The sequence below is a fragment of the Natator depressus genome, chromosome 14, assembly GCF_965152275.1.
Source record: "Natator depressus isolate rNatDep1 chromosome 14, rNatDep2.hap1, whole genome shotgun sequence".
In the NCBI taxonomy this organism is placed as follows: Eukaryota; Metazoa; Chordata; order Testudines; family Cheloniidae; genus Natator; species Natator depressus.
Genome location: NC_134247.1, coordinates 6662583 through 6681523, shown reverse-complemented (window position 1 = coordinate 6681523; position 18941 = coordinate 6662583). Strand labels below are relative to the sequence as shown.

Below are 18941 nucleotides of genomic sequence, written 5' to 3'. Positions count from 1 at the left end.
TGTGTTGTTTTCATGTGATTAGCTATTTTGTTTTGTTGAAGTTCAGTTGGAGATATGGACTTCTAGTTGAATAGATTGATTCTAGGATGGGTAGGTGTTTGTGTGGGATGGCAAAAGACACAGGGTGATAACCCATTGGAAGTTACTTTTTTTTAATGTAAGTGATATGGAAAAGAGAGACAAAATTGTCATGTCTTTAAATGAGGAAAAGCCTGGTCCTGATTGAAAATCAAATTCTAGCATAGAATGACATTAAGGTGATTTTCCTAAATAGTGGAAGTTCTGATAAAACTTACAAATCCACAATTTTTATTTGTAACCTTGATCTCTTGTAAAATACTTTTTAGTATGCATGTGAATTTGTCTAGTGTTGCATGCTTGGTAACAATGGGCTTCCATGTCTTCACTTGCTAAGTAATAACTGTGTAGTTGAGATTGCATTGTGTATCTCATGTAATTCTCTGCTTAGTTTTGCAGTTCTCAAACTCTGGATTTGTCTCCAGAGATAACATGCTTGTTAACAGCAAAAATGTTTTAAATAAATATATAGAGGTGAGAAATAATAGACCTCAACCCTATTGTTCCTCTGCAAATTTGTGTACACAGTCAATCCCTTACCTCTCTAAAAGTGCAAAGTTTCAAAAAGTTCAATGAACAGAAGATTGTTGGGGGTGAAATAGATCTGGACAAGGAGAAAAAGTCTGGAGATAAATTTGAGAAGGGGAGGGACAGGCAGTAGAAACAAAAGTGAAACTGTTTGAGCAACATATTCCAGAAGTCTTGAGGTCTTTCTGAGTGTAGCCTTCACTGATTTGAGATCTACCATACCATTCTCTCACTAGAAGGGAAATCCTATAATGGCAGCATGTCCATAAGAGACCCAGTTTGGGAATATTTTAATGAGGTTCCTCTATCTGTGAAGAATATGTATTAAGGTTATAACAACCAACAAGAATGCATTTTTATGTAGAAATCCATGATTAAATAGTCTTCCTGACTAGTGATTTAAATTAAATCCACCCTGGTTGTGACATATGCACAGTTTTGTTTTGAGTAGGAGCTAGAGTGGTGCACTCTTCTAAAATTCACCAGAAAGACTGATTAAACTGTCCCCAAATCAGAATCTGTATGAATGTTCATCTGTTAAAGAGGCTACATTTCTGGCCTAACAATCTGTATTTTTAAAAGTAAGTTATAGTAACTGCCTTGACTGAATTAAGACTTCAAACTTTTGTTTATACTTGTATTGCTTATTGCCAAAGTTATTTAAAAAAATCTTGTTCCAATGTGTGTATGCCAAGTTGTAAACGTGAACCTAGCTAAATATTACCATATTGAGTGCAGTGTGTATGATCATGGTATGCAATTGTATAAGGAGACATGGTTCTTGCCCCAGGATCAAGATCAGCTGTCTCATGTGCCAATGGATGATGTGCCATCTTGGTAAATTACAGATTTTTGCTGTGTCATTGCTGAAAGGTTTTGTAGAGGTCTTTTTAGTGGGTTTGATTGAAGAGGAAGGTTGTTCAAGCATGTGGCATGGTGTGGGAGGAAGATATGGAAGGGTTGTGTAGGAGGGTGTCTCAGGAGTAACTTAAGGCAGTGAGAGGGAGAATGTGAAGACATGAGTAGAGAGGTAGACAGATGAGTTGTACAAGGCCTTGGAAGTAAGGACTAGAAACTTGAACTTGATGGGAGTGTGGGATGAAATGCATACAAGAAACATTGGCACTTGTCAAATTGTGAGGTGAACAAGGCATGGGCAAAGGCTGTTGTGAGGGGATGAGATGACGGCACTGGAAAAGTTGGATTTTTGGAGATGTAGAAGTAATGACAGGATTTGGTGAAAGTGGAGGAGAAAGGAGTGGAATATGACAGTTTGAGGTACTGTAGTGAAAGTTTAAAGGTCGTGAACAAAGTTTTCAAGAGAAGATGGGGGTTCAGTTTTCATTGCCCTGAATTTCAGGTTGTATAGGAACAACAGTCAGGTGGAGATGTTGCAGGTGTCATTATGAGACTGGACAGAAGGAAAAGGGTTAGTGAATAAGAATGGAGTCATCCATGTGGACGTGGTAAGCTGGAACTGTGTGAATGGATGAAATTTGTGTGCATGAAGGCAGAAGAAACAGGCTGAGAGCAGAGCAGTGAATGAAAGCAGTGAAGATTGCCCAAAGAAAAGGGTGGAGGGGAGATATCAACTGATTTAAGTGACAGAATGTGGAGAGTGAGTACTGAGAAGAAAGGCAGGTTGAGAATGTCGTCAGAGGTACACCTCAAACTAGTTTACAACAGTAGAAGAGCTCTTATGAGAGAACATTGAGTTTGTCCTTATAACAAATTGATGAAACATGGCATTGAAGAATCAACTTAACCTTACTTATAGCAGTGCTGGTGGGATGCTAAAACTCAGTTGCAGCTTCTTAATAAGAGGCCGGGTTACTCTGTGGAATTGATGACTTCTAATCCCTGCTCTGCCACTAATTGGTGTGGTCTTGAGCAAACCCTTAACTGGGGTTTCTCAAGCTGCAAAATGGGGCTGTTACTTGCCTACTTCACAGAAGTGCTTATCAGTTAACATTTGTACGGTGCTTTGAAGATGGAAAGAGCTATGTAATACTTAGCACTTTTAGAATGACTATAATCCTTCAAGCAAAAAACTTCATTTAAAAAACAATTCAGGCTGTTCAAATGATTAATCCACTAACACAGTTTATAAAGCCAGGAAATTCCTAGTTAACTTCTCAGCCATTCCTTGCCTTCATCACATTCCCTTCCCACATCCACCGCACTCATGCCACCTCCTCCCTCTGCTCAAACCATGCAATGGTAACTGACCGCAATCATTGGCTGTTGAGGAAAACCCACAACATCCCGCATTTCTATCACCTAATAAATATTACAAACTTCTGGGCCAATACATTCTATTATAAACTGTTTCCTCTGTCTTCCATGACTCAGGTAAACATAACCAGCTAAAATCTGCCATGTACACGAACGGTCTCCTTCAATGCAATACCAAGTCAACATTCCAGTCAGTTACAAAACCTTCCTTTAACCACCCCACCTGGAGGGAGTGAAATTTGCAATGTTGTGTGGAGGTGGAGGGAGGAAGCATGTGTTCTTGTGGGTGGTAGATGTGGAAGAGGTAATGTGGAGAAAGTGAAATTATAGTTCTAGATTGCAAGTGGTGGCTGACACTTTAACTAGGGATTTCCTGGCTTTTATGCTTGTGTTGGTGGAATATTTGCTTGTTCAATTTAAACTGTTTGCTCTTTTCTTTGGGGCTCTCTTTAAAGTTACTGGCAGCTGAAGAGGAAACATCTTGTGTTGTCTTGCTTTTATTACTAACAAAGGTGCTTCTGTGCAAGAACACAGGTGGGAGAGAAGGAGCGAGTGCATGCTAGTAGAAGGATCCCAGGGCAGGTTAAGGGAAAAGCAAGCTCCTAGCATGGTGGCGGAAGTACTCTGGTAGGAATATCTCCAGGCAGGATTTCCTTCTAGGATTTTCCCAGTTTTTTTGCGAGATAGGCAGGACCAAGCTGAAAACTCAACTTTTCAGTCCTGTCATTACGTTAACTCAGATCTAAAGGATTTGCATCCGGTGAAGAAATTTTGAGCTGGATTTAGACTTTTGGTATTTCAGCACTTAGTGAGGTATCCTTTCCCCATTTTGCATACTTTGAGTGACTAGTCACCAACATATCCCTTAATAATCTGGAGAGGTGATATTTTTGCCCTACTTGTGAGTTATAGGGATTGGCAGTGTGAGGGCTAAACAGTTTTAAATGCATGGATACAGTAATTCCACCTTGGTCTGTGGAATCACCATTTGCAGCTAGTATCCGTGTTGAAACAGGATGGAAACAACTGGACGTGCATTTTACCCCCCAGATTCCTGTTTACTTGTGGCATTGCCTCTAAAGGAGATCAGATTATAGAAAACAGGAAAAGGCGTGTTCAGTTAGAATCTTTCTTGCTAGTTTTGCTACAGTTTCTCTGTAGCTTTACATGTTACAAAGGAGAGGGGAAATTCTTATGGGATATTATCCACACTGAGTTCTCTGCCTGATTCAGTTTATTATGAGATAAAATGTTACAAGTAATCCTGATTCCTGATAGGCTTCTCTCTGGAAGGAGTGTTTCCCTAAATGGCCTGCTGAGAGGAGTGATCAGAACTTACTGTAATTAGTTTTTATGGGACTGGGTTGCTGAAGAGAGTGGTCGTGAGATAAATAACGTCTCTCCTCAAGGTCACTGGCTTGGAAGTTGGTCCAGTAAAAAATGACCTCACTCTCCTTGTCCCTCTAATATCCTGGGTCCAGGATACACTACACTACATGTTGACATGTATGCTACCCATTTGTGGGGTAGGGGTGGCAGTAAAGATTACATTGACTATAATTCTGGGAGGTGGGGGAGACAATCCACTTCCAAATTGTCTTTCACAATGTCCTTCAGATCTTCAGAAGGGTTTTAAAGTTCTTGAGAATTTGCTACCTATTCTCCCTCTTTTAAAAACAAATTCTGTTGACTTTAAAATATCTCAATTTGATTTTGATTACAGGACTTCACATTTGGGTGAAGTCTAGTTTTAAACAATGTGAAGAGGCCTGAATTTCCATATTAGAGTATTTTGGGCCTCTGGCCAAAAATGTTTGCAATTCTGCAGCCCCTTAATTTCTATGGGTATGTCTACACCATGATATCTGCAGTGCTGCAATTACACTGCGATGGTGTAGCCCCTTACTATAGTAACAAGGTTTTTTCCATCGCTGTAGTAAATCCACCTTCTTGAGGTGGTAGCTAGATTGATGCAATAATTCTTTTGTCGACCTAGTGATGTCTACAGCGGGTGTTAAATTGACATAACTGTATCACACAGAGCGTGAAATTTTTCACAGCCCTGAGTGACATAACCAGGTCAACTAAGTTTTAGGTGTAGACTAGGCTTATGCAAACAACTAGATACTGATTTTTTTATAACACTTTTTTATTGATCTGAATAATCTTCATTCTACTGATACTTGATGCTAATTTAAGTGCCAGCTTTCCTCATTTTCCAGAATGGGGCTAGTTTCCCTTACAGCCATATAAATTCTGCAGTAACTCCATTCTGGCACTGCATTCCTCCCTTATCCAACATTCTTTCCTCCTGGCCCAGTTACTTGTTTCTACTTAGCTACAAAAATTAAAGTAATTGCAGAGCCCTGGTGTGGTATAGCACATTTATTCATAATGAGAGTTGGTTTTGTTTGCATTGTAGAGCAGTTTGTTCTGCAACACATTTCCAGAAAACATAGAAAATAAATTTCATGCTGCAAGTTGGTATGCTGTGTTCTCAGCAAGCAGTAGTATGCTCCTGGTGGCCTTGTTCATCTTGCACGCTGCCTCTTGTGGTTGCAGTTCTGTACCTAGCTGGTGATGCAACGTCTGTTCAGTGTGGTATGTATTTACACCTAGTAGTTCAGTTTCCTTCTGATACATCTGTTCCTTTTGTAAAGGACAGCTGATAAAATGGTTCACATGCAGTTTGGGATTTATTAAATATGGACTATATTTTTGTAGGTATGGACTGGGTATCCAGAATGTTGCAGTTGGCATGCCTCTTCTACACTTGGGGGACACAAGCTCTTTCCAGTCAAACACCACTGGCAGCTTGCTAGGGACCTGGGGCACACATTTAATTAGCATATGCGGACTACTTTATAGGGCATGGTAAACTTCATGGCGAGACGGATGGCCCAGTGGTTGGGGCACTGGCCTGGGATGTGGGGAGACCCAGGTTTAATTCCCTGCTCTGCCACAAACTTTCTCTATCACCATAGACAAGTCACTTAGCCTCTTTGTGCCTCAGTTCCCCTTCTGTAAAATGGGGGTTCCGGAGAGGAGACAGGCTCCACCGAGATAAAATCCCCAGCCATTGGAACATCCTGAAAATGACACTCCTTAGACCAAGTCAGTCATGGACACATTTCCTACAACCTCTTTAATCCAAAAGATATATAACCAATTTTTTTTTTGCTTTATTAATAAACTCAAATGTCATAGCAGCCCAACGATATGAGACCAGGTGCCATTGATAAGTAGTGTGCTTCTGGGCAAGTCACTTGATCAGGTTTTTTAGATTCTCTTAGCATTTTGTCACATAGAAGTGAGAAGCACCAAAAAGTTAACTTGTTATCAAGTCATCCTTGCTAAATCTGGTTATAGAAATGAAATTTGACTGCCCTCTTGATTCTGTGTATATCTGTGCAATGGTCAAAGAGCTTGATCTGAAAGGAAAGGGTTTTTTTAATATCTGCTGGTTAAAGGGATTCTGATGTATTTTCCAGAGCTACCAGATTACTTGCAGTGGTCATAGTTCAAGGTGTCTCTGTTGATTTCTGCAGTAATTATTTCTGCGACTTGTGAAAGCCTGTTGGAGCAGCCTTTTCCACACTCTACTTGCTGTGCAGTGTTTGAGATGTTGGCATAATAATTCATTCAGAGCTGACTTTCTTGTTGGCCACTAAATTTGAAGGTAGAACATGTTGGTACAGGTACCCTGTCTTGTTGGATCACATTGCAGTGGCCAGGTGACTAGATAGTTTGGGGATTTCTAATTGGATAGAGAGCTATATATCTCTAAGTTGTCAGCTGAAATCTAACCCAAAATGGTAACAAAGCTCACTATTGCGCTGGAATAAATTTGGTTTCTGCGGAGTTCTAGTCATTCATGTCAAACAATACCTCACTTGGGAACAAGGTTGTCATTTTCAGCCGAGACCAAGGAATGAAAGGCTGTGGAGAGTGAACCTTCTTTGCATCTGTATAATGACTTCCTTGAGGACTGAGGCAAACTGGCAGGGTCATGTTGGGTTAGCTTGTGCTGCTATTACCCATGTTGTACCTACTCCATGGATAAATAGGATTCAGGTACTCAAGGCTGACAAGCTTGCACCTTCTCATGAGCATTGAATTCACAACGACTACGCTGTCTTACACCTTTGTTGTACACCCAGACTCTACCAGATTCTGTTAGTTTTATTTAAAATGTTCCATGTTCAGTCAATAACCCTTCTACGAACTTAACATAGCAATAGGAAGTTCTAACTTTGAGCATCTTCCCCAACCCACAAAGCAAGTGTGAGGAAAACATAAGCATGGCTGACCTTACTGCATTGTCTAGAAGGAAAGCAGTAGAACAGTTGAAGTGTTGCTGTTGATTATGGCAGCAAAGTAGCTGCTGCATTTGTTACTAAATAGTTTAATTTACCCAAGCAAACTGTTCTGCTAATTAAGTTTGCATTTGCTGGTCTGTTTACTGATACATTGTGAAATGGCTGAGCGTTGGACCCCAGGCACTCTGGAAATACAGAAAGCACTGATCCAGAGCTTGTACTTTTACCAGATTAGTATTACTTGTAACAGTACTGTTAATTTAATACTCAGTATCCAGGGACAAGTTACAACAAAGTCTTACATTATTCTAACAGTAGGCCTCGGTTTACTCCAGATTTGTTTGTCATTAATATGGAGTAATGAGAGGGAAGGATGGGAGAAAAGGATCATGGAACACACACTTCTGCACTGAATGCAAGCAGCTTTGTCAAATATACGATAGCCAAAATATCATTATTAATGAACATTTGAAGTTAGGAATCTATTCTCCCTACTAAACTAAATTTACCACATTGATAAATGATAAAGCAAACCTTAATTACAGTTGCTGACTGTCCCCTGTGGATGCAGAAAGACCAGGGGTCGGGGGCTTGGCAACTGGAGGAAAGGCCTACGCTATGCAGAAAAGTATTTATCCCTGGAGGTATTGGAACTGATGCCTCTATTGATGACAAATGTTACATGCATCTAAAAAGGGCAAGGAATTTTGAAAGCTAAAGAATTCAAGGTATTTTCTAAAAATCTCTTGAAATATCTCATGACCCCTTTGTCCTCTCAGAATCCTGAGCCCATGATAGATTTCGTTATTTCAAAGCAAGCAGTCTTGGACTCTAATAAATAGTGAACCCATCCAAATAAAACACTCACTTTCACAGCCTCTTAACCCAGTGTGCCATACTTTCTTCAAATTTTTTCCTCTGAATTCATCTGTGGCTGAGACTAAGCATGAGAAATTTCAATGGAAAAGGAATTATTTGAGGAAATTATAAGGGAGTGGGCAAAATAGAGCGGGAAACATCGCTTAGCTAAGGCATCACTAAGGAACTGGAAAGACTCAAAAATCTCCTTAATGGGCTGCTACAGAATCAGAAATGATATACAGCAAAGTGATAGTCTAATTGTATTGGCATAAACACACCTGAACTTCTGTATTGTATCCCTTCCCTAGTAGTGCCACAGCAATAGTTTGAAGAAAGTGACTAGAATCTTAGCTGTTTCAAATTTGATTAGGAAAACACTGCTTGTCAGAGCACAGATATAATCCTCTACAACTGACTGTTGAAGGGGAGTGGATGCAGAAATTCCAGGAAAGAAAGCGAGAAGCCCTCTGGCAAACTTAATTTCACATCAGATAAAACATGAACAGAATTATGCTCTCTTTGACTATCTTACACTGGGTTTCAGATTTTTAATAAGGATTGTTTGAACCTCTTTCCAAAAGCACAGGTGAATTCTTGTCCTAATACAATGGTTCTCAACCAGGCGTATGCAGAAGTCTTCCAGGGGGTACATCAACTCCTCTAGATATTTGCCTTGTTTTACAACTGGTTACATAAAAAGCACTAGCAAAGTCAGTACAAACTAAAATTTCATACAGGCAATGACTTGTTTATACTGCTTTATATACTATACACAGAAATGTAAGTACAATATCTGTAGTACAAAATCCAGGTGATCTATAATTGTATGGTAAAAAGTGAGAAAGTAAGCAATTTTTCAGTAATAGTGTGCGTGTGCCAATTTTATATTTTCAGTGTCTGACTTTGTAAGCAAGTAGTTAAGTGAGGTGAAACTTGAGGATATGCAAGACAAATCAGAGCCCTGAAAAGGGTACACTAGTCTGGAAAGGTTGAGAGCCACTGCCCTGGTATATTCATTTCTGTTATGATTTCCCATATCTAATGTGAAATGTTGGTTGTCTTATGTGACGTGGGGGCTATGCGTAGGATTTTCTGAACGTTTTGACTTTGATATTTAGCTTTTTATTTCAAGGATTTTGTAGTCACAGCTCTTATGTCAATTTTTAAATGGTTAATACACAATTATAGTTATTTATGTAGTGCATTTTGCAAGCCATAGTGATTTCACATCCTTAAATGTAATCAAAAGGTTCATGACAAGTCAATACACTTATGTCTCACACAGTGTTCATTGTTTAATTACTTTGGTTTAAGATTGTCTTTGAACAAAGAAAATAGAACTTTCCCTTATTCAGTTCAAATAGATTCTGCTAGATGTAGTCAGTGACCGACTAGGAGGAGCTGAAAAGTATTTGGTCTGCTTTTTTTCTCGTAAGAAACTGAAGGGGGGAGTGAATTCATGCTATAAAATAGATTCCTCATAAGGGATACTTACCCCAAGTGCATGAGTAGGTCCATATTCTTCTCTCCTTTCCTAGTGCAGTTGTCTTCTGCATAGCATACACACCACTAAATGTAACAATTTCTAGTTTAAGATTGGCAGTTCCTGATATGGGGAGGTGATTTAACACACTATTACTGTTCTAGCCTTTGTAACTCGTATTCTGATGCAACACAGCAGAGTGCTAACATGTTTCCATATGTCAGATTAGTGCTTCTCATGCTTTTGGTACACTTGAGAGAGTCTGCCAAGATCTGCAAACTAGCTGCTTTTGGAAAGCAGCATAGTTCTCTAAATGATGAGTGACAGACTTGCAGACTCACTGCTGCTTCAGGGTTAGATTAAAAGCAGTTTGAGTTGCAAATACATGAAGTCATGGAACCAGTGGGTCAGTGCACTGAGGGAAGAAAAAATGTTTACAGTCTGGTTCCAGTCTGTTTTGCCCATAAAACATCTGAAGTTTATAGATGCTTCCAGAGTATAAATAGTAATTGGGAGGTGGCAGTTTGGTCTTGGATAGTACATGCTCCCTGGTCAGTACATATTCCCAGTTGATTTCTGTAGTAGTTAGATGGATGCCCTGGCCTGAAATTTGTCTCATCATTGTAGAATGGGATTCCAGATAGCAGTCATAGTTCAAAGTACCTGTGTGCCATGCCCCATCCTCCCACCCGCTGCAAGCAAGTACTTCCATAAATGGCACTGAGATTTTGTGTGGAGGGAGATGAAGAAACTTCTGCACTAAGGAAGTGCAACAGTAATCATTTGGACAGAACATCCCATTTCTTTACTTTCATGGGTTAGTTTCTGTTCTGGATCTGGCAACAGTTGAGTGCTTAGTATAGAGCATATGGTATCCTGGCACTTGCAAGTCCTTCACACCCAGCATATTCTCCCCCCCCCCCCTTTTTTTTTTTCTTTTCTCCGTATTCCTTGGGCTGACTTAAACCTCTGTGGAAGAGATTGGAATGGTCTTAAGGAGGTCATCCTCACAGTTTGAAGCAGTGCTGTGGCAAAACTGAGATAAGGATGTAGGACACCACTATAACTAAGTTTTTGTCAGAGTTAAAAATTTGCTCCTGGCTCAGACATTGCGCTTTGGATTTAGTCCTCAAACTATATGCATGTACAAATCTCTTCGCAGTTCAGAGCTGTTTAACTTTTGTTGAAGCCTTGGATTGGTTGGGTGATTCTAATGCGATATAATGCATCTTGCTGTTTGGGTCTCTGGTTTGAAAGTACAGGTTGAACCCCTCTAATCTGGCACTCCCTGGTCCAGCAACATCCGGGGTCTGGCATAGGCGTCAACTCCATAGGTGCTCTAGGGCTGGAGCACTCACGGAGAAAAATTAGTGGGTGCAGAGCATCCACCAGGACCAACCTCCCCCCTCCTCCCTCACAGCACTTCTGGAGTGCCCCGAACAGCTGATTCTCAGCATTGAAGCTCCAGGAGGGAGGGGGAGGACCTGGGGCTGGCAGTTGGGACCCCAGGCGAGGGGCTGATAGCTGGCACCTGGGGCCAGCTTTGGAGCCACCCGGGCAGGGAGCCATGCTGGGTACAAAGCCAAGGGGTGCTGCAGCCCCCCCTACACCCTTGTTTCTCGTGCCTGTGGAGACCCACTGGCACTCTACATTGACCTCCCATGATTTGGCAAATTCTCTGGTTCGGCACCAGTCAGGTCCCAAGGGTGCCGGGCTTGAGAGGTTCAACCTGTATCCAAGTTGTTAGTGACTGAAAGCTGTTTGTTTGCAAAACAAGCTGGAGTTTTGCATCTGGTTCATAGGAAAATTGTGCTTGTTCTCACTGTGAAGCAGTAGTGAGTTTGCAAGTTTTGTTCCCTTCCCCTCCCCTCTTACCCACCTCTCCCTGCCAAAGCGTACACAAACCCAGCTTGTCTGTGCACTGCCTGACAGGTTTCTTTTTTGTGCATTTTAGAGAAAATGTAAAACCCTTATTGATTACCTGTTGGGGAGGGGATAATTCAAAACTGGAACATCTTGCTTTATTGTAAACTGAGCTGGGGCTATGGTAGCTCTGGTACTTAAAACCTTAACTTGATCATATTTCTTTGAACAGAGTTATATGGGGTTAATTAGGACAGTTAGTATTCAGTGAACTCTGAAATAATGAAAGTGTTAATTGGAGCAAATCTGAGACTAATTACAGGGATGTTTACTAAATTCAAATTAGTGAGTTGTTTTGAATGACCAGTGCAAAATCAGTTTTAGGATTTAAAATAACAAATTTGACACCTTGGATTAATGAAGTGCTTTTTTTTTTTGGAGTGCACGTTAGGTTAGAATCCCTGTCTGTCCCTGCTTCTCCTCCTATTTGCAACCATTTGGATTGCTTTATGGCAACTACTACAGAAACATCTGCTGAAGAGTAATATCCAGAAAGTATTCGGTGTATTTTTAGTATCTTTTATGTAGAGTAAAAGAGAATAGAACTGCATTTGTTCTCCATGGGATGGTGGTTTGGGAACCCCTAGATTAATCTGATTTCTCAGTAAATGGGAGATGGGAGATTAAACAGATATTACTGGTTTACAATGTCCTTTTTAAAAACTTCTTTCCCCTTGCTTCTATTAACATGGTTAAGTGTTCAAACTGAAAATGTTAATTTTTCACCAATGACTTGTTGACGCCTTTGTTTTCCTTGTCAGTTGCATTTTAATGTTCAGTTTTGCTTTTTAGTTTTCATGTTGTATCAAGTTAGTGTAATGGTTGGATCACAAATCCTGCAGGGGTCTTTTAAATAGATCCAAATTACAGTTTGACTCTTGGAAAACAGTGCAATTGTTTCTTATTTCTTGTGAAATCCTTTTAACAAATAATAAATGTGAGGCATAATCTACATGATACCGTCTCTTTAACGGTAGAGTTGATTCCTTTCTGCTGACTGGACAATGAGCAATAACAAGCAAAACATTCACATTTCATTCTCTTGAGTCTAAAGTTTGCCGTGTTCTTTCAGGGCGGATACTGAGATAAGAGTTGTGTTAAAGCAGTCTAGAAGTGAAGCCTTCTCTTCCATGATGGAGTTCTGATTGGGGCGTGGCTTTTCTCGAAGCATCTAATGTTGTGCACAGAAAGTGCTTTTAAAAAAAAAAAGGAAATAAGATAATGTTTTGAGCAGATGTGGGATGAGCTGTGATGTGCTTGTCAGTAACATGCTTACCCCAGGAAAAGTATTTTGGTGGTCTCTGAAAACAGATTCAATCTGTGACTGAAATTCTCCTATCTGTCTAGGGAGCTATAACCAGTCTAACACTTAGTCAAAAATCAGAATTCACCTTAAACTGCATATAACAGACTTAAAAACTATCATACTAATGTATTCAGTGAACTGTGACAAGTGATGTATTGTTTCTTGTATCTGATCTCTATATACAGTATCAGTGCTTTAGCTACTTCTAAATTACATTAGACAAAGATTTTTTTTTTTACAGTTTTAGGCCCTGACAGTGCTACATTTAAAACTGTACAAGGAGTAACCATGTTTTGACACACTGTATTCTTGGATGGCTTTCACGCTATTTTGATAACCAGATGTGACTGGAGCTTTTACTAACACGACTCTTTGATTAGTCTAGCACTTTTTTTCTAACTGATTTTTTTTTAAAAAATCGGTATTTAAAGAGACAGCCTCTTCAGAGGCTAGAGGATAATAATGGTAGTTGGGACACAAGTTGTTTCCCTTCTGCAACTGACTTGTGTGATGTTGGGCAAGTTGCTTAACCTTCAAGTGCCTCAGTTTCCCTATCTGTAAAACAAGAAATATTCACCTGAGGCCCTGAGTTCCTTGGATGAAAGGCACTTCTAGCAGTCCCCACATGGGAAGCACTCCAAGTTTAATAAAAATGGGCAAAGATTGCATACGTTAGAGGAACCCACTACTGTACTGTGGAGAGGTGGGAGGAATGAATAGAGTGAGAGTAGTTGAATCTGAGGTGAGGGAGGGATTACTTCACAACTTCTCCCTGAGTTTTCAGGGATTGTAATAGATTTTTGGATGAACTGGGAAGCCAGTGAGTGACTGATGTGGTGATGGTCCTACCAGTGTCTGCAGAGTAGCCTACCTATGATGTTATAGACATTCTAAAGTTCACGTGGCTTCAGGAGGCAGCGAGGCTGGAACTGGCAGAGCTGTGGCCATATATGAATGTGGCTTTCAGTGGATGCAGGATCAGGAGTTCAAGGGCAAACTCTCACTCAGTCTTGATTCAATTAAGGACAATGGTATCAGGGTCACAGCTGGGACAAAGGACTTTATTCTGGCCTAGTTTTATTGGTTTAACAAACGTAAAACCGAGGAACTATATTTATTGCTAAGATTCCAAAATACTGCAAATGTTACTTTGATGGCAGCAGTGTTGTTTCATGATCAACCCACTTTGAAATGAGTTGTATGAGTTTGGGGAAATGAAAACTAAAGGCTCCTTGCTTTGCAAAACCCACACACATCTGCTATGTATTTGGATAAAACAGTAACCAAAAGCCGGTACACTTAAACCATAGTTTTGAGGTTTATTAAGGTGTTGGCATGCTACAGAATTAAGGATCCTGACTAACTTCCCCCCAGCCCTGTTTTCATAACCAGGCTACCTCCATTTGCCCTTGTTAGTTTTCATGGTTTGTGCATGATTTGTTCCACATCCCCAGACACTCCCTCCTTTAGTATCAACCTTGTGATCACCTCTTGCTCTTAGCACTGGCCAGGGGTTCTGACTACTTACCTAGCCTTTTCTCCTCTTCAAAGTACAAATAACATAGGGGAACAGGAAACCTTGATAGTGAAGAAATTGGTGCTGAGTGGGTTCCTTAAATCCCAGACCACTTGCAATTAGAAATGTCCTTGATTTCTCTTTCTTGCCCTACCCAAGGATAATCTGGATCGTTGGGGGAAACCTGCAGGTTTCCTCTTCCAAATGTTTAAAGTAGACTTATCAGTCCAATGTTGTTCTGTTGGATCTGCATCCAAACTGGGACGGGTGAATAAAAATGTGAACACTTTGGTTATATCTACACTACGTACCTTCTAGCAACAGCTGTGCCGCTACAGCCACACTGCTAAAAGGCACACGGTGTAGCTGCTGTTTGTCTGCTGGGGAGAGCTCTCCTGCCCACAAAAACGCCGCCTCTTCTCCCTCCTCCCCCCTCCCCCCCCATGAGTGAGCGTCCGGTAGCTTTGTGGGCAGGAGAGCTCTCCTGCTGACAAAGCCCTGCTCACACCTGCACTTTTCGTCAGCAAAACGTTTGTCATTCCAGGGAGGGGTTTCACACCTCTGAAGGACAAAACTTTTGTCCTTCAGGTTCCAGTGCAGACAAAGCCTCTGGGCTTGTCTACACTGGCACTTCACAGCGCTGCAACTTTCTCGCTTAGGGGTGTGGAAAAAACACACCCCTGAGCGCTGCAAATTTCAGCACTGTAAATTGGCAGTGTAGACAGTGCACCAGTGCTGGGAGCCATTTCCCTCGTGGCAGCACTTTAAGGGCCTGTCTTCACTGGCAACGTTAGTCTACAAGTTGTTGTTTCAAAGTCTTAGGACGTTGCTATCCCGAAATGCTATCCGTATTGAACAAATAGCAAAACACACATGCTCTACTAAAGTCTTTTCAAATTTAATTGTGAGAACAGCTCGGCCTGGTTTAAATTTTGTTTACTTGGCTTGCATGTAAATTAACTCACTTTGTTTTTGTCAGTCAATTGGTGCCACTCAGTAACTATTTTGGTTTAAAGGGAGCATTCATTCATTTGCTGTGTGTTTCAGCTAGTCAATCTTTTTTCTTGTTTTTTTTTTTAAATGTTACTGTCCTTTAAATGCTAGCAGTATACTTGAACCGTGGGCTGTTTGCTTGTGGTTGAAGGGAACTCTTCTTAAAAGCTAAAACTAAGTAGTGTATTGGACTTTGGGAGCCTGCTAATAGTTTTTATAACCCACTAGTCTCTCATGTAAGAAGAATGACAGAAAGCACATCTAGTTATTGCTGCTGTCTTTTGGTGAAGAAAAATTGTACTGCGCATCTATGACTTAGTTTTTACAAATCGTGCGTGTTTCTACCTAATACAACACTGAAAGGAAAGCTGCTGGTTAGAATGTCTGTCTTCATAAGGACATATTAGGTGTTTTCCTCATTTGTTTGAAACATGACTTGTGTGATCACACTAAAAATAGTTTGCTTTGACTTTCTTCAGTAGAGATCACAAGACTCCACAAGCTGTCTGAATCAAACCTTTCTGAAAATGGAATACTTGACACTTATGAATCAAGTTATTTAACAGTGAGCTTCCTGTGGTTTACACAGACTTCTGAATCAGAGGGAGGATTGAGGTCTGCAGCTGAGCTGAGCCCTGGACAACTTTGATTCCAGTTAAACAAACGAACACATCTATGAGCATTCAAAGCAATTGGCTGAAATCCAAGAGAATGATAGAGGTCTATTTTAGTTTTGTACCAAAGGTGCAAAGGCTGATGTTCGAACAGAGGAAGATCTTTTAAAGACTACCCTACAAACCTAATCTCCAGAAAGCCATGCATCTTGCTGTATCATAGTGAGTGTATTTTAAAATACTGCTTTATCACACCACTTGTTGCTTGAGCACATTTGTCACCAAAGTGAAACACTTCAGCATATAAATTGTCATGTAGAATTCTGTCCTTGGATCAAGTTGTTTTACCTCTTCACCGATATTAGCATTTTCATGTTTATGCTTACCCATTCCCTCACTATGTGAGATCCTTGAACTGTGAAAATAAAGCTTAACAGCATCTTTCAAGCAATGTATACATGCTACTCTGACAGTGATTATTTTTTATGTAAACTACACTTTTGGAGAACACTTCCTGAAACTGCCATATTTTCAAATGTCAGAACTAAGTTAGTAAAGGGAAATCATGCCTCACCAATATACTAGAATTAGAATTCTTTGAGGGGTCAACAAACATGTGGACCCAAGGGGTTCCAGTGGATATAGTTTACTTAGATTTTCAGAAAGCTTTTGACAAGGTCCCTCGCCAAAGGTTCTTACGCAAAGTAAGCTGCCATGGGATGAGAGAAGGGGCTCATGGATTGGTAACTGGTTAAAAGATAGGAAACAAAGGGTACGTATAAATGGTCAGTTTTCAGAATGGAGAGCGGTAAATGGTGGTGTCCCCCAGGGATCTGTTCTGGGACCAGTCCTATTAAACATATTCATAAATGATCTGGAAAAAGGGGCCAACAGTAGGGTGGCAAAATTTGCAGATGATACAAAACTACACAAGATAGTTAAGTCCCAAGCAGTCTGAGAAGAGCTACAAAAGGATCTCTCAAAACTGGGTGACTGGACCACAAAATGGCAGATGACATTTAATGTTGATAAATGTAAAGTAATGCACATTGGAAAGCATAATCCCAAATATAAATATAAAATCATGGGGTCTAAATTAGCTCTTTCCACTCAAGAAAGAGATCTTGGAGTCATTGTGGATAGTTCTCTGAAAACATCCACTCAGTGTGCAGTGGCAGTCAAAGCAAACAGAATGCTGGGAATAATTAAGAAAGGGATAAATACTAGGACAGAAAATATCATATTGCCTCTATATAAATCCATGGTATGCCCACATCTTGAACACTGTCTGAGGTGTGGTCGCTCCATCTCAAAAAAAGATGTATTGGAGTTGGAAAAGGTTCGGAGAAGGTTCAGAAAAGGGCAACAAAAATTATTAGGGGTGTGGAATGGCTTCCGTATAAAGAGAGATTACTAAGACTGGGACTTTTCAGATTGGAAAAGAGACAGCTAAGGAGATACGATTGAGGTCTATAAAATCATGATTGGTGTAGAGAAAGTAGATAACAGTGTTATTACTACTTCTCATAACACAAGAACTAGTGGTCACCCGACCCCCAATTTGAGAACCCCTGCTGTAACCAATCATTTAAATCACTTTCTGTACCAAATGACTGGAGGATAGCTAATGTGATGCCAATTTTTAAAAAGGGCTCCAAAGGTGATCCCGGCAATTACAGGCCGGTAAGCCTGACTTCAGTATTGGGCGAACTGGTTGAAACTATAGTAAAGAACAAAATTGTCAGACACAGTGATGGACATAATTTGTCAACATGAAGAGTCAACATGTTTTTTTGTAAAGGGAAAATCATGTCTCACCAATCTACCAAAATTCTTTGAGGGGGTCAACAAACACACTGACAAGGGGGATCCAGTGGATATAGTATACTTAGATTTTCAGAAAGCCTTTGACAAGGTCCCTCACCAAAGGCTCTTAAGCAAAGTAAGAGGGAAGGTGCTCTCATGGATTGATAACTGGTAATTGCTAAATAGTGGTGTCCCCCAGGGGTCTGAACTGGGACCAGTCCAAGTCAACATATTCATAAATGATCTGGAAAAAGGGGTAAACAGTGAGGTGGCAAAATTTGCAGATGATACAAAACTACTCAAGATAGTGAAGTCCCAGGCAAACTGCAAAGAACTATAAAAGAATCTCTCAAAACTAGGTGACTGGTCAACAAAATGGCAGATGACATTCAATGTTGATAAATGCAAAGTAATGCACATTGGAAAACATAACCCCAACTATACATATAAAATGATGGGGTCTGATTTAGCTGTTACCACTCAAGAAAGAGATCTTGGAGTCATTCTGGATAGATCTCTGGAAACATCAACTCAATGTACAGTGGCAGTCAAAAAAGCGAACAGAATCATTAAGAAAGGGATATACTGTATAATAAGACAAAATATCATATAGCCTCTTTATAAATCCATGGTTTGCCCACATCTTAAATACTGCGTGCAGATGTGGGTGCCCCATCTCAAGAGATGTATTGGAATTAGAAAAGGTTCAGAAAAAGGCAACAAAAATTATTAGGGGTATGGAATGGCTGCCATATGAGGAGAGATTAATAAGACTGGGACTTTTCAGCTTGGAAAAGAGATGACTAAGGGGGATATGATAGAGGTCTATAAAATCATGATTGGTGTGGAGAAAGTAAATAAGGAAGTGTTGTTTTCTCCTCATAACACAAGAACTAGGTGTCACCAAATGAAATTAATAGGCAGCAGGTTTAAAGCAAAAGAAAGTATTTCTTCACACAACGCACAGTCAACCTGTGGAACTCTTTGCCAGAGGATGTTGTGAAGGCCAAGACTGTAACAGGGTTCAAAAAAGAACTAGATACCATCATGGAGGATGGGTGGGCAGGGATGGTGTCCCTACACTCTGTTTGCCAGAAGGTGGGAATGGGCGACAGGGGATGAATCACTTGATGATTACCTGTTCTGTTCATTCCCTCTGGGGCACCTGTCATTGGCCACTGTCAGCAGACAGGATACTGGGCTAGATGGACCTTTGGTCTGACCCATTAGGGCCGTTCTTATGTTCTTAGTAGTTTTCACTTCAATTTCAAGTACATTG

At 40.4% G+C, this 18941-nt stretch overlaps 1 protein-coding gene across 1 annotated transcript in view; it reads left to right on the top strand.

Annotated features, from left to right (window-relative positions):
• The window catches only part of GNA13 (G protein subunit alpha 13), a 41966-nt gene that overhangs the window by 5796 nt on the left and 17229 nt on the right, over positions 1–18941 (top strand). The window lies entirely within an intron of this gene.